The 15,000-nt window shown below is 60.6% G+C and overlaps 1 non-coding gene across 1 annotated transcript in view; it reads right to left on the bottom strand.

Annotated features, from left to right (window-relative positions):
• LOC148314511 (18S ribosomal RNA) overlaps positions 1 to 504 on the bottom strand; it is a 1,933-nt gene extending 1,429 nt beyond the window's left edge. Inside the window, exon 1 of the ribosomal RNA XR_015841719.1 lies at positions 1 to 504. This exon is cut by the window's left edge and continues 1,429 nt beyond it. This is a non-coding gene — a ribosomal RNA (18S ribosomal RNA).
• Between the last annotated feature and the right edge of the window lie 14,496 nt (positions 505 to 15,000).

Below are 15,000 nucleotides of genomic sequence, written 5' to 3'. Positions count from 1 at the left end.
ATGTGGTAGCCGTTTCTCAGGCTCCCTCTCCGGAATCGAACCCTGATTCCCCGTTACCCGTTGTCACCATGGTAGGCGCAGAAAGTACCATCGAAAGTTGATAGGGCAGACATTCGAATGAGACGTCGCCGCCGCGGGGGGGCCGGCGATCGGCTCGGGCGTTATCTAGAGTCACCAAAGGGGGGGCCGGGCCGGCGGCACCGCGGAGACCGACAGCCCGCCGGCTGTGAAAGCCGGCGGGCCCGCTGCACCGCGGCAAACCGAACCCGCGTGGGTTTTGGGTCTGATAAATGCGCGCGTCCCCGCGGAGACGGGTCGGCGCTCGTTTGCATGTATTAGCTCTAGAATTGCCACAGTTATCCAAGTAACGGTGGAGCGATCAAAGGAACCATAACTGATTTAATGAGCCATTCGCAGTTTCACTGTATCGGAACCGTGTGTACTTAGACTTGCATGGCTTAATCTTTGAGACAAGCATATGCTACTGGCAGGATCAACCAGGTAGCCCTCGCGTCCGGCGGTCTGTGTTTCTTGCATTGGAACCGGAGCTGAGCGGGGAGCCGGGCGCGGGGACCGGGCGGCGCCCGCGGGAGACGGCCTCCCGCGGGGTTACCCCCGGCGGCACCCCAGCCTCCCTCGTTTCTTTCATATTTATTTCGGACGTGGGCTACCGAAATTTCCGTTACGATTCAGCCCCCGTGCGCGGTGAGGAAGTCGGCTGGGCCTCGGTATGTACTCGGTCCGTAGAGGCCGCGTTACCGCGTGGCGGTCAGTCGCGGGAGGGAGCCGGAGCCGCCCGCACGCCCGCGACCGCAACACGCACTCGGAGGCGGCGTCTTCTGACAGACGCCGGTAGGGTTTGAGAAACATGCTTTTTCGGAAAGGACCGCTCGGCTGATGCGGGCCTGGGCTCCCGCGCCCCTCTCGTGGCGGGGCGGCGCGGGGTACCCGCGAGCGCGGCGGAACTCCCGTGTAGGACATCTCTGGGCCCGTGTGGCCAACGGGCACGCGACAGGGTCGTCTCGGTCTCGCGACGAAAGCGGTTTCGCGCTGGTTGGTGCGCTAGAGGTCGATCCGCAGGCCGAAGGAACCGTCCACCCGAACACCCCGGCGCGAGGCCGGGGCCGGCAGGGGCCCTCCGATGGCGGGTCATGCTTGCCAATCGGTCAGTGGTTGGTGTGGTGCAGTATATGTCAGGGTGTGGGTGCGAGATGGGCCGGGAGGACCGCTCCTCCAGCGTCGGACCCGAGTCATAGGAAGTGCCGTTTTGTCACAACCCCAGGGGTGGGGGGGTAACGGTAGGGAAGTGCCGGCCAACGCGCAGAGGTCGACCCGCAGGCCGAAGGAACCGTCCACCCGAACACCCCGGCGCGAGGCCGGGGCCGGCAGGGGCCCTCCGATGGCGGGTCATGATTGCCAATCGGTCAGTGGTTATGTGTGCTGCGGTGATGCGGTGCCGGCCAACGCTCAGAGGTCGACCCGCAGGCCGAAGGAACCGTCCACCCGAACACCCCGGCGCGAGGCCGGGGCCGGCAGGGGCCCTCCGATGGCGGGTCATGATTGCCAATCGGTCAGTGGTTATGTGTGTGCTGCGGTGCCGGCCAACGCTCAGAGGTCGACCCGCAGGCCGAAGGAACCGTCCACCCGAACACCCCGGCGCGAGGCCGGGGCCGGCAGGGGCCCTCCGATGGCGGGTCATGATTGCCAATCGGTCAGTGGTTATGTGTGCTGCGGTGCTGCGGTGCCGGCCAACGCTCAGAGGTCGACCCGCAGGCCGAAGGAACCGTCCACCCGAACACCCCGGCGCGAGGCCGGGGCCGGCAGGGGCCCTCCGATGGCGGGTCATGATTGCCAATCGGTCAGTGGTTGTGTGTGTTGCGGTGGGGCCGGGAGGACCGCTCCTCCTGCGTCGGACCCGGGTCATGGGAAGTGCCGTGTGGCGGTGGTGGGGCCGGGAGGACCGCTCCTCCTGCGTCGGACCCGAGTCATGGGAAGTGCCGTGTGGCGGGGCCGGGAGGACCGCTCCTCCTGCGTCGGACCCGAGTCATAGGAAGTGCCGTGTGGCGGGGCCGGGAGGACCGCTCCTCCTGCGTCGGACCCGAGTCATAGGAAGTGCCGTGTGGCGGGGCCGGGAGGACCGCTCCTCCTGCGTCGGACCCGAGTCATAGGAAGTGCCGTGTTGCGCTGGTGGGGCCGTGCCCGCCAACAGCCTTCAGTGGTCGGATACCACGTTTGCAAGCTCCCCGCTGGAATGGGGACTTAGAAGAAATGAGGGGAAAATTCCCCCGGAGCTCCGTGCCTGAGGGCGGGCTGTGAGCCGCGCCGCGTCCGCCAACAGCCTTCCATGGTCGGACACCATTGTTCGCAAGTTGCCCGCTGGAATGGGCACATAGAAGAAATTTCGAGGATAACATCCACCAGAGCGCCAGGGCGGCCGTTATTGCAGTATGCGTCCGCCTGGCAGCTCTCTTCCGCGGGAACCATTGGGCAATTTCTTTCACGGAGGTGGACATAGAAGAATTTTTGTTTCTAAAAACGTGGTTCCTAAAAATGTGCCCCAGGTGTTTTGGAAAACCCGGGTAAACCTGGGAAGTAGGCAAATGACCCTCTGACTAGGGGTAAAAACGTTTGCCTACTGCAGCGCCCCTAATGCAATTCGGCGGAACTGCAACGCCCCTGGTCGCCTAAACGCTACCCCTGGTCGCCTAAACCTCACCCCTGGTCGCCTAAACCTCACCCCTGGTCGCCTAAAAGTCACCCCTGGTCGCCTAAATTGTCAACCCCTGGTCACCTAAATTGTCAACCCCTGGTCGCCTAAAGGGGACTTAGAAGAAATGAGGGGGCAAATTCCCCCGGAGCTCCGTGCCTGAGGGCGGGCTGTGAGCCGCGCCGCGTCCGCCAACAGCCTTCAGTGGTCGGATACAATGTATGAAAGTTCCCCGCTGGAAAGGGGACTTAGAAGAAATGAGGCAAATTTCCCCGGAGCTCCGTGCCTGAGGGCGGGCTGTGAGCCGCGCCGCGCCCGCCAACAGCCTTCAGTGGTCGGATACAATGTTTGAAAGTTCCCCGCTGGAAAGGGGACTTAGAAGAAATGAGGCAAATTTCCCCGGAGCTCCGTGCCTGAGGGCGGGCTGTGAGCCGCGCCGCGCCCGCCAACAGCCTTCAGTGGTCGGATACAATGTTTGAAAGGTCCCCGCTGGAAAGGGGACTTAGAAGAAATGAGCCAAATTTCCCCGGAGCTCCGTGCCTGAGGGCGGGCTGTGAGCCGCGCCGCGTCCGCCAACAGCCTTCAGTGGTCGGATACAATGTTTCAAAGTTCCCCGCTGGAAAGGGGACTTAGAAGAAATTTGTAAAAATTCACCCGGAGCTCCGTGCCTGAGGGCCGGCTATGAGCCGCGCCGTGCCCGCCAACAGCCTTCCACGGTCGGATACAATGTTTCAAAGTTCCCCGCTGGAAAGGGGACTTAGAAGGAATTTGTCAAATTCACCCGGAGCTCCGTGCCTGAGGGCCGGCTATGAGCCGCGCCGTGCCCGCCAACAGCCTTCCACGGTCGGATACAATGTTTCAAAGTTCCCCGCTGGAAAGGGGACTTAGAAGGAATTTGTCAAATTCACCCGGAGCTCCGTGCCTGAGGGCCGGCTATGAGCCGCGCCGTGCCCGCCAACAGCCTTCCACGGTCGGATACAATGTTTGAAAGTTCCCCGCTGGAAAGGGGACTTAGAAGAAATGAGGGGGAAATTCCCCCGGAGCTCCGTGCCTGAGGGCGGGCTGTGAGCCGCGCCGCGTCCGCCAACAGCCTTCCACGGTCGGATACAATGTTTCAAAGTTCCCCGCTGGAAAGGGGACTTAGAAGAAATTTGTAAAATTCACCCGGAGCTCCGTGCCCGAGGGCCGGCTATGAGCCGCGCCGCGCCCGCCAACAGCCTTCCTTTGGTCGGATACAATGTTTCAAAGTTCCCCGCTGGAAAGGGGACTTAGAAGAAATTTGTAAAATTCACCCGGAGCTCCGTGCCCGAGGGCCGGCTATGAGCCCCGCCGTGCCCGCCAACAGCCTTCCACGGTCGGATACAATGTTTCAAAGTTCCCCGCTGGAAAGGGGACTTAGAAGAAATTTGTAAAAATTCACCCGGAGCTCCGTGCCCGAGGGCCGGCTATGAGCCCCGCCGTGCCCGCCAACAGCCTTCCACGGTCGGATACAATGTTTCAAAGTTCCCCGCTGGAAAGGGGACTTAGAAGAAATTTGTAAAAATTCACCCGGAGCTCCGTGCCCGAGGGCCGGCTATGAGCCGCGCCGCGCCCGCCAACAGCCTTCCACGGTCGGATACAATGTTTCAAAGTTCCCCGCTGGAAAGGGGACTTAGAAGAAATTTGTGAAAATTCACCCGGAGCTCCGTGCCCGAGGGCCGGCTATGAGCCGCGCCGTGCCCGCCAACAGCCTTCCACGGTCGGATACAATGTTTCAAAGTTCCCCGCTGGAAAGGGGACTTAGAAGAAATTTGTAAAAATTCATCCGGAGCTCCGTGCCCGAGGGCCGGCTATGAGCCGCGCCGTGCCCGCCAACAGCCTTCCACGGTCGGATACAATGTTTCAAAGTTCCCCGCTGGAAAGGGGACTTAGAAGAAATTTGTGAAAATTCACCCGGAGCTCCGTGCCCGAGGGCCGGCTATGAGCCGCGCCGTGCCCGCCAACAGCCTTCCACGGTCGGATACAATGTTTCAAAGTTCCCCGCTGGAAAGGGGACTTAGAAGAAATTTGTAAAAATTCACCCGGAGCTCCGTGCCCGAGGGCCGGCTATGAGCCGCGCCGTGCCCGCCAACAGCCTTCCACGGTCGGATACAATGTTTCAAAGTTCCCCGCTGGAAAGGGGACTTAGAAGAAATTTGTGAAAATTCACCCGGAGCTCCGTGCCCGAGGGCCGGCTATGAGCCGCGCCGTGCCCGCCAACAGCCTTCCACGGTCGGATACAATGTTTCAAAGTTCCCCGCTGGAAAGGGGACTTAGAAGAAATTTGTGAAAATTCACCCGGAGCTCCGTGCCTGAGGGCCGGCTATGAGCCGCGCCGCGCCCGCCAACAGCCTTCAGTGGTCGGATACAATGTTTGAAAGTTCCCCGCTGGAAAGGGGACTTAGAAGAATTGAGTAAAATTCACCCGGAGCTCCGTGCCCGAGGGCCGGCTATGAGCCGCGCCGCGCCCGCCAACAGCCTTCCTTTGGTCGGATACAATGTTTCAAAGTTCCCCGCTGGAAAGGGGACTTAGAAGAAATTTGTGAAAATTCACCCGGAGCTCCGTGCCTGAGGGCCGGCTATGAGCCGCGCCGTGCCCGCCAACAGCCTTCCACGGTCGGATACAATGTTTCAAAGTTCCCCGCTGGAAAGGGGACTTAGAAGAAATTTGTGAAAATTCACCCGGAGCTCCGTGCCCGAGGGCCGGCTATGAGCCGCGCCGTGCCCGCCAACAGCCTTCCACGGTCGGATACAATGTTTCAAAGTTCCCCGCTGGAAAGGGGACTTAGAAGAAATTTGTAAAAATTCACCCGGAGCTCCGTGCCCGAGGGCCGGCTATGAGCCGCGCCGTGCCCGCCAACAGCCTTCCACGGTCGGATACAATGTTTCAAAGTTCCCCGCTGGAAAGGGGACTTAGAAGAAATTTGTAAAATTCACCCGGAGCTCCGTGCCCGAGGGCCGGCTATGAGCCGCGCCGTGCCCGCCAACAGCCTTCCACGGTCGGATACAATGTTTCAAAGTTCCCCGCTGGAAAGGGGACTTAGAAGAAATTTGTGAAAATTCACCCGGAGCTCCGTGCCTGAGGGCCGGCTATGAGCCGCGCCGTGCCCGCCAACAGCCTTCCACGGTCGGATACAATGTTTCAAAGTTCCCCGCTGGAAAGGGGACTTAGAAGAAATTTGTAAAAATTCACCCGGAGCTCCGTGCCCGAGGGCCGGCTATGAGCCCCGCCGTGCCCGCCAACAGCCTTCCACGGTCGGATACAATGTTTCAAAGTTCCCCGCTGGAAAGGGGACTTAGAAGAAATTTGTAAAAATTCACCCGGAGCTCCGTGCCCGAGGGCCGGCTATGAGCCGCGCCGCGCCCGCCAACAGCCTTCCACGGTCGGATACAATGTTTCAAAGTTCCCCGCTGGAAAGGGGACTTAGAAGAAATTTGTGAAAATTCACCCGGAGCTCCGTGCCCGAGGGCCGGCTATGAGCCGCGCCGTGCCCGCCAACAGCCTTCCACGGTCGGATACAATGTTTCAAAGTTCCCCGCTGGAAAGGGGACTTAGAAGAAATTTGTAAAAATTCATCCGGAGCTCCGTGCCCGAGGGCCGGCTATGAGCCGCGCCGTGCCCGCCAACAGCCTTCCACGGTCGGATACAATGTTTCAAAGTTCCCCGCTGGAAAGGGGACTTAGAAGAAATTTGTGAAAATTCACCCGGAGCTCCGTGCCCGAGGGCCGGCTATGAGCCGCGCCGTGCCCGCCAACAGCCTTCCACGGTCGGATACAATGTTTCAAAGTTCCCCGCTGGAAAGGGGACTTAGAAGAAATTTGTAAAAATTCACCCGGAGCTCCGTGCCCGAGGGCCGGCTATGAGCCGCGCCGTGCCCGCCAACAGCCTTCCACGGTCGGATACAATGTTTCAAAGTTCCCCGCTGGAAAGGGGACTTAGAAGAAATTTGTGAAAATTCACCCGGAGCTCCGTGCCCGAGGGCCGGCTATGAGCCGCGCCGTGCCCGCCAACAGCCTTCCACGGTCGGATACAATGTTTCAAAGTTCCCCGCTGGAAAGGGGACTTAGAAGAAATTTGTGAAAATTCACCCGGAGCTCCGTGCCTGAGGGCCGGCTATGAGCCGCGCCGCGCCCGCCAACAGCCTTCAGTGGTCGGATACAATGTTTGAAAGTTCCCCGCTGGAAAGGGGACTTAGAAGAATTGAGTAAAATTCACCCGGAGCTCCGTGCCCGAGGGCCGGCTATGAGCCGCGCCGCGCCCGCCAACAGCCTTCCTTTGGTCGGATACAATGTTTCAAAGTTCCCCGCTGGAAAGGGGACTTAGAAGAAATTTGTGAAAATTCACCCGGAGCTCCGTGCCTGAGGGCCGGCTATGAGCCGCGCCGTGCCCGCCAACAGCCTTCCACGGTCGGATACAATGTTTCAAAGTTCCCCGCTGGAAAGGGGACTTAGAAGAAATTTGTGAAAATTCACCCGGAGCTCCGTGCCCGAGGGCCGGCTATGAGCCGCGCCGTGCCCGCCAACAGCCTTCCACGGTCGGATACAATGTTTCAAAGTTCCCCGCTGGAAAGGGGACTTAGAAGAAATTTGTAAAAATTCACCCGGAGCTCCGTGCCCGAGGGCCGGCTATGAGCCGCGCCGTGCCCGCCAACAGCCTTCCACGGTCGGATACAATGTTTCAAAGTTCCCCGCTGGAAAGGGGACTTAGAAGAAATTTGTAAAATTCACCCGGAGCTCCGTGCCCGAGGGCCGGCTATGAGCCGCGCCGTGCCCGCCAACAGCCTTCCACGGTCGGATACAATGTTTCAAAGTTCCCCGCTGGAAAGGGGACTTAGAAGAAATTTGTGAAAATTCACCCGGAGCTCCGTGCCTGAGGGCCGGCTATGAGCCGCGCCGTGCCCGCCAACAGCCTTCCACGGTCGGATACAATGTTTCAAAGTTCCCCGCTGGAAAGGGGACTTAGAAGAAATTAGGCAACTTTCCCCGGAGCTCCATGCCTGAGTGCGGGCTGTTTGCCGCGCCGTGCCCGCCAACAGCCTTCAGTGGTCGGATACAATGTTTCAAAGTTCCCCGCTGGAAAGGGGACTTAGAAGAAATTATGAATATTTTTGTTTCTAAAAACGTGATCCCTGAAAATGTGCCCCAGGTGTTTTGGAAAACCCGGGTAAACCTGGGAAGTAGGCAAATGACCCTCTGACTAGGGGGGAAGAACGTTTGCCTACTGCAGCGCCCCTAATGCAATTCGGCGGAACTGCAACGCCCCTGGTCGCCTAAACGCTACCCCTGGTCGCCTAAAAGCTACCCCTGGTCGCCTAAAAGCTACCCCTGGTCGCCTAAACGCTACCCCTGGTCGCCTAAACGCTACCCCTGGTCGCCTAAACGCTACCCCTGGTCACCTAAACGCTACCCCTGGTCGCCTAAACGCTTCCCCTGGTCACCTAAACGCTACCCCTGGTCGCCTAAACGCTACCCCTGGTCGCCTAACTGACCCCTCGTGTGTGGGGATCAACGTTTGCCTACTAGGGCGTCCTCCGGCGGCCTCTCGGCAGTACTGCAGGCCCATTTTAGCCGAGCCCATTGAAATGAATGGGGGAATTTTATACGTTTTTGCCTTTTTTTCCCCCCTCGTTCTTTTTGTATTTATTCATTTATTTCAACTTTTACCGACTCAACCGCCCTCCGGCGTGCCCTCGGCGGTCCCGCAAGCCCAATTCGGCCGAGCCCATTGAAATGAATGGGGGGATTTTATACGTTTTTGCCTTTTTTCCCCCCCTCGTTCTTTTTGTATTTATTCATTTATTTCAACTTTTACCGACTCAACCGCCCTCCGGCGTGCCCCCGGCGGTCCCGCAAGCCCAATTCGGCCGAACCCATTGAAATGAATGGGGGAATTTTATACGTTTTTGCCTTTTTTTTCCCCCCCTCGTTCTTTTTGTATTTATTCATTTATTTCAACTTTTACCGACTCAACCGCCCTCCGGCGTGCCCCCGGCGGTCCCGCAAGCCCAATTCGGCCGAACCCATTGAAATGAATGGGGGAATTTTATACGTTTTTGCCTTTTTTTTTCCCCCCTCGTTCTTTTTGTATTTATTCATTTATTTCAACTTTTACCGACTCAACCGCCCTCCGGCGTGCCCTCGGCGGTCCCGCAAGCCCAATTCGGCCGAGCCCATTGAAATGAATGGGGGAATTTTATACGTTTTTGCCTTTTTTTTCCCCCCCCTCGTCCTTTTTGTATTTATTCATTTATTTCAACTTTTACCGACTCAACCGCCCTCCGGCGTGCCCTCGGCGGTCCCGCAAGCCCAATTCGGCCGAGCCCATTGAAATGAATGGGGGAATTTTATACGTTTTTGCCTTTTTTTTTCCCCCCTCGTCCTTTTTGTATTTATTTACTTATTTCAACCTTTACCGACTTAGGGGCCGCTTTGCACCGCCTGTGCCCGGGGAAGGTGCTCCTATTCGGGCCAAGTGTGACACACGCCCGCCCTCCTCCTCCGGAGCTTCCATTAGGGTAGACTTAGGGGCCGCTTGGCACCGCCTGTGCCCGGGGAAGGTGCTCATATTCGGCTTCACTGTCAGGCAGCATGCACTCCTCCTCCGGAGCTTCCATTTGGGCAAACTTAGGGGCCGCTTGGCACCGCCCGTGCCCGGGGAAGGTGCTCCTATTCGGGCCAAGTGTGACACACGCCCGCACTCCTCCTCCGGAGCTTCCATTTGGGCAAACTTAGGGGCCGCTTGGCACCGCCTGTGCCCGGGGAAGGTGCTCATATTCGGCTTCACTGTCACACAGCATGCACTCCTCCTCCGGAGCTTCCATAAGGGCAAACTTAGGGGCCGCTTGGCACCGCCTGTGCCCGGGGAAGGTGCTCATATTCGGCTTCACTGTCACACAGCGTGCACTCCTCCTCCGGAGCTTCCATTTGGGCAAACTTAGGGGCCGCTTGGCACCGTCTGTGCCCGGGGAAGGTGCTCATATTCGGGCCAAGTGTGACACACGCCCGCACTCCTCCTCCGGAGCTTCCATGAGGGTAGACTTAGGGGCCGCTTGGCACCGCCTGTGCCCGGGGAAGGTGCTCATAGTCGGCTTCACTGTCAGGCAGCATGCACTCCTCCTCCGGAGCTTCCATTTGGGCAAACTTAGGGGCCGCTTGGCACCGTCTGTGCCCGGGGAAGGTGCTCATATTCGGGCCAAGTGTGACACACGCCCGCACTCCTCCTCCGGAGCTTCCATTTGGGCAAACTTAGGGGCCGCTTGGCACCGCCTGTGCCCGGGGAAGGTGCTCATATTCGGGCCAAGTGTGACACACGCCCGCACTCCTCCTCCGGAGCTTCCATTTGGGCAAACTTAGGGGCCGCTTGGCACCGCCTGTGCCCGGGGAAGGTGCTCATATTCGGGCCAAGTGTGACACACGCCCGCACTCCTCCTCCGGAGCTTCCATAAGGGCAAACTTAGGGGCCGCTTGGCACCGCCTGTGCCCGGGGAAGGTGCTCATAGTCGGCTTCACTGTCAGGCAGCATGCACTCCTCCTCCGGAGCTTCCATTTGGGCAAACTTAGGGGCCGCTTGGCACCGCCTGTGCCCGGGGAAGGTGCTCCTATTCGGCTTCACTGTCAGGCAGCATGCACTCCTCCTCCGGAGCTTCCATAAGGGCAAACTTAGGGGCCGCTTGGCACCGCCTGTGCCCGGGGAAGGTGCTCCTATTCGGCTTCACTGTCATGCAGCATGCACTCCTCCTCCGGAGCTTCCATTTGGGCAAACTTAGGGGCCGCTTGGCACCGCCTGTGCCCGGGGAAGGTGCTCATATTCGGCTTCACTGTCAGGCAGCATGCACTCCTCCTCCGGAGCTTCCATTTGGGACAACTTAGGGGCCGCTTGGCACCGTCTGTGCCCGGGGAAGGTGCTCCTATTCGGGCTAAGTGTGACACACGCCCGCCCTCCTCCTCCGGAGCTTCCATGAGGGTAGACTTAGGGGCCACTTGGCACCGCCTGTGCCCGGGGAAGGTGCTCATATTCGGCTTCACTGTCCGGAGCTTCCATAAGGGCAAACTTAGGGGCCGCTTGGCACCGTCTGTGCCCGGGGAAGGTGCTCCTATTCGGCTTCACTGTCACACAGCATGCACTCCTCCTCCGGAGCTTCCATAAGGGCAAACTTAGGGGCCGCTTGGCACCGTATGTGCCCGGGGAAGGTGCTCCTATTCGGCTTCACTGTCACACAGCATGCACTCCTCCTCCGGAGCTTCCATAAGGGCAAACTTAGGGGCCGCTTGGCACCGTCTGTGCCCGGGGAAGGTGCTCCTATTCGGCTTCACTGTCACACAGCATGCACTCCTCCTCCGGAGCTTCCATAAGGGCAAACTTAGGGGCCGCTTGGCACCGTATGTGCCCGGGGAAGGTGCTCCTATTCGGCTTCACTGTCATGCAGCATGCACTCCTCCTCCGGAGCTTCCATTTGGGCAAACTTAGGGGCCGCTTGGCACCGTCTGTGCCCGGGGAAGGTGCTCCTATTCGGCTTCACTGTCACACAGCATGCACTCCTCCTCCGGAGCTTCCATAAGGGCAAACTTAGGGGCCGCTTGGCACCGCCTGTGCCCGGGGAAGGTGCTCATATTCGGGCCAAGTGTGACACACGCCCGCACTCCTCCTCCGGAGCTTCCATGAGGGTAGACTTAGGGGCCGCTTGGCACCGCCTGTGCCCGGGGAAGGTGCTCATATTCGGCTTCACTGTCAGGCAGCATGCACTCCTCCTCCGGAGCTTCCATAAGGGCAAACTTAGGGGCCGCTTGGCACCGCCTGTGCCCGGGGAAGGTGCTCATATTCGGCTTCACTGTCACACAGCATGCACTCCTCCTCCGGAGCTTCCATAAGGGCAAACTTAGGGGCCGCTTGGCACCGCCTGTGCCCGGGGAAGGTGCTCATATTCGGCTTCACTGTCACACAGCGTGCACTCCTCCTCCGGAGCTTCCATTTGGGCAAACTTAGGGGCCGCTTGGCACCGTCTGTGCCCGGGGAAGGTGCTCATATTCGGGCCAAGTGTGACACACGCCCGCACTCCTCCTCCGGAGCTTCCATTTGGGCAAACTTAGGGGCCGCTTGGCACCGCCTGTGCCCGGGGAAGGTGCTCATATTCGGCTTCACTGTCAGGCAGCATGCACTCCTCCTCCGGAGCTTCCATTTGGGCAAACTTAGGGGCCGCTTGGCACCGCCTGTGCCCGGGGAAGGTGCTCCTATTCGGGCCAAGTGTGACACACGCCCGCACTCCTCCTCCGGAGCTTCCATGAGGGTAGACTTAGGGGCCGCTTGGCACCGCCTGTGCCCGGGGAAGGTGCTCATATTCGGCTTCACTGTCAGGCAGCATGCACTCCTCCTCCGGAGCTTCCATAAGGGCAAACTTAGGGGCCGCTTGGCACCGTCTGTGCCCGGGGAAGGTGCTCCTATTCGGCTTCACTGTCATGCAGCATGCACTCCTCCTCCGGAGCTTCCATTTGGGCAAACTTAGGGGCCGCTTGGCACCGTCTGTGCCCGGGGAAGGTGCTCCTATTCGGCTTCACTGTCACACAGCATGCACTCCTCCTCCGGAGCTTCCATAAGGGCAAACTTAGGGGCCGCTTGGCACCGCCTGTGCCCGGGGAAGGTGCTCATATTCGGGCCAAGTGTGACACACGCCCGCACTCCTCCTCCGGAGCTTCCATGAGGGTAGACTTAGGGGCCGCTTGGCACCGCCTGTGCCCGGGGAAGGTGCTCATATTCGGCTTCACTGTCAGGCAGCATGCACTCCTCCTCCGGAGCTTCCATAAGGGCAAACTTAGGGGCCGCTTGGCACCGCCTGTGCCCGGGGAAGGTGCTCATATTCGGCTTCACTGTCACACAGCATGCACTCCTCCTCCGGAGCTTCCATAAGGGCAAACTTAGGGGCCGCTTGGCACCGCCTGTGCCCGGGGAAGGTGCTCATATTCGGCTTCACTGTCACACAGCGTGCACTCCTCCTCCGGAGCTTCCATTTGGGCAAACTTAGGGGCCGCTTGGCACCGTCTGTGCCCGGGGAAGGTGCTCATATTCGGGCCAAGTGTGACACACGCCCGCACTCCTCCTCCGGAGCTTCCATTTGGGCAAACTTAGGGGCCGCTTGGCACCGCCTGTGCCCGGGGAAGGTGCTCATATTCGGCTTCACTGTCAGGCAGCATGCACTCCTCCTCCGGAGCTTCCATTTGGGCAAACTTAGGGGCCGCTTGGCACCGCCTGTGCCCGGGGAAGGTGCTCCTATTCGGGCCAAGTGTGACACACGCCCGCACTCCTCCTCCGGAGCTTCCATGAGGGTAGACTTAGGGGCCGCTTGGCACCGCCTGTGCCCGGGGAAGGTGCTCATATTCGGCTTCACTGTCAGGCAGCATGCACTCCTCCTCCGGAGCTTCCATAAGGGCAAACTTAGGGGCCGCTTGGCACCGTCTGTGCCCGGGGAAGGTGCTCCTATTCGGCTTCACTGTCATGCAGCATGCACTCCTCCTCCGGAGCTTCCATTTGGGCAAACTTAGGGGCCGCTTGGCACCGTCTGTGCCCGGGGAAGGTGCTCCTATTCGGCTTCACTGTCACACAGCATGCACTCCTCCTCCGGAGCTTCCATAAGGGCAAACTTAGGGGCCGCTTGGCACCGTATGTGCCCGGGGAAGGTGCTCCTATTCGGCTTCACTGTCATGCAGCATGCACTCCTCCACCGGAGCTTCCATTTGGGCAAACTTAGGGGCCGCTTGGCACCGCCTGTGCCCGGGGAAGGTGCTCCTATTCGGGCCAAGTGTGACACACGCCCGCACTCCTCCTCCGGAGCTTCCATTTGGGCAAACTTAGGGGACGCTTGGCACCGCCCGTGCCCGGGGAAGGTGCTCATATTCGGGCTAAGTGTGACAGACGCCGGCCTATTACCCCCGGAGCGATGGAGCTGGGGGCGCTCGCTCCCCGCCCGTGCCCGGGGAAGGTGCTCCTCTCCGGCCTAAGTGTGGCAGACGCCGGCCTATTACCCCCAGAGCGATGGAGCTGGGGGGCGCTCGCTCCCCGCCCGTGCCCGGGGAAGGTGCTCCTCTCCGGGCTAAGTGTGGCAGACGCCGGCCTATTACCCCCGGGGCGATGGAGCTGGGGGGCGCTCGCTCCCCGCCTGTGCCCGGGGAAGGTGCTCATCTCCGGGCTAAGTGTGGCAGACGCCGGCCTATTACCCCCGGAGCGATGGAGCTGGGGGGCGCTCGCTCCCTGCCTGTGCCCGGGGAAGGTGCTCATCTCCGGGCTAAGTGTGGCAGACGCCGGCCTATTACCCCCGGAGCGATGGAGCTGGGGGGCGCTCGCTCCCTGCCTGTGCCCGGGGAAGGTGCTCATCTCCGGGCTAAGTGTGGCAGACGCCGGCCTATTACCCCCGGAGCGATGGAGCTGGGGGGCGCTCGCTCCCTGCCTGTGCCCGGGGAAGGTGCTCATCTCCGGGCTAAGTGTGGCAGACGCCGGCCTATTACCCCCGGAGCGATGGAGCTGGGGGCGCTCGCTCCCCGCCCGTGCCCGGGGAAGGTGCTCCTCTCCGGCCTAAGTGTGGCAGACGCCGGCCTATTACCCCCAGAGCGATGGAGCTGGGGGGCGCTCGCTCCCCGCCCGTGCCCGGGGAAGGTGCTCCTCTCCGGGCTAAGTGTGGCAGACGCCGGCCTATTACCCCCGGGGCGATGGAGCTGGGGGGCGCTCGCTCCCCGCCTGTGCCCGGGGAAGGTGCTCATCTCCGGGCTAAGTGTGGCAGACGCCGGCCTATTACCCCCGGAGCGATGGAGCTGGGGGGCGCTCGCTCCCTGCCTGTGCCCGGGGAAGGTGCTCATCTCCGGGCTAAGTGTGGCAGACGCCGGCCTATTACCCCCGGAGCGATGGAGCTGGGGGGCGCTCGCTCCCTGCCTGTGCCCGGGGAAGGTGCTCATTTCCGGGCTAAGTGTGGCAGACGCCGGCCTATTACCCCCGGAGCGATGGAGCTGGGGGGCGCTCGCTCCCTGCCTGTGCCCGGGGAAGGTGCTCCTCTCCAGCCCCAGGTCGCCTAACCCCCTTACCCCTGGTCACCTAAACCCCTTACCCCTGGTCGCCTAAACGTCTCACCCCTGGTCGCCTAAACCCCTTACCCCTGGTCACCTAAACGTCCCACCCCTGGTCGCCTAAACCCCTTACCCCTGGTCACCTAAACGGCCTACCCCTGGTCACCTAAACGTCTCACCCCTGGTCGCCTAAACCCCTTACCCCTGGTCACCTAAACCCCTTACCCCTG

Source organism: Idiotropiscis lumnitzeri, unplaced genomic scaffold (genome assembly GCF_059441095.1).
Source record: "Idiotropiscis lumnitzeri isolate Australia: NSW breed Sydney's pygmy pipehorse unplaced genomic scaffold, RoL_Ilum_1.0 HiC_scaffold_273, whole genome shotgun sequence".
NCBI lineage: Eukaryota > Metazoa > Chordata > Actinopteri > Syngnathiformes > Syngnathidae > Idiotropiscis > Idiotropiscis lumnitzeri.
The sequence above is the reverse complement of the archived record's forward strand: the minus strand, read 5'-3'. Positions and strand labels throughout refer to the sequence as shown.